The 833-nt window shown below is 46.0% G+C and overlaps 1 non-coding gene across 1 annotated transcript; it reads right to left on the reverse strand.

Annotated features, from left to right (window-relative positions):
- Positions 1–510: 510 nt before the first annotated feature.
- Positions 511–617, reverse strand: LOC141683894 (small nucleolar RNA R71). Its single transcript, XR_012560486.1, has one exon. It is a non-coding gene; the product is annotated as a small nucleolar RNA R71 (small nucleolar RNA).
- Between the last annotated feature and the right edge of the window lie 216 nt (positions 618–833).

Genomic DNA, 833 nt, shown 5'->3' on the forward strand with positions numbered 1-833 from the left:
CGTGCTCGCAAGAGGACCTTAGATATAGCTGAGGAGAAAGGCGAAGTTCTTGATACTCCGGAGAAGTTAGATTTTGAGGATTCGGATTCAGGAACTGAGCAGAAAGAACCAGTAAACATGGGAGATCGTATTGTTCAAGCTGATCCAGCTCTTATGGATTTTTCTCGGCCTAAAATTGATGACATTCAGTCAAGCATCCTTCATCCGGCTATTCAAGCTAACACCTTTGAAATCAAGCCGGGCACTATTCAGATGGTGCAGAATTCTGTTTCTTTTGGAGGAGCGGCAACTGAAGACCCCAACATGCACATAAGGAATTTTGTCGAGATCTGCAGCACTTTTAAGTATAATGGCGTGACTGATGAGGCTATCAAGTTGAGGCTTTTCCCATTCTCACTGAGGGATAAAGCTAAAGACTGGTTACATTCTGAACCAGCTGGGTCCATCACTACGTGGCAAGATCTTGCGCAAAAGTTTCTGGTGAAGTTTTATCCAATGGCAAAGACTGCTGCTATGAGGAGTGCCCTTACTCAGTTTGCGCAGCAACCTATAGAATCTATGTGCGAGGCTTGGGAACGCTACAAGGAAATGTTGAGAAAATGTCCACATCATGGAATGCCGGATTGGATGGTAATCACTGGTTTTTATAATGGTTTGGGGGCCCAATCTCGGCCCATGCTCGATGCAGCAGCTGGAGGCGCCTTATGGGCTAAAAGCTATACTGAGGCGTATAATCTTATCGAGACGATGGCTGCAAATGAGCATCAAAACCCAACTCAGAGGATGACGTCAGACAAGGTAGCAGGTATTCTGGAAGTTGATGCAGCCACCGC

Source organism: Apium graveolens, chromosome 1 (assembly GCF_009905375.1).
Source record: "Apium graveolens cultivar Ventura chromosome 1, ASM990537v1, whole genome shotgun sequence".
In the NCBI taxonomy this organism is placed as follows: domain Eukaryota; kingdom Viridiplantae; phylum Streptophyta; class Magnoliopsida; order Apiales; family Apiaceae; genus Apium; species Apium graveolens.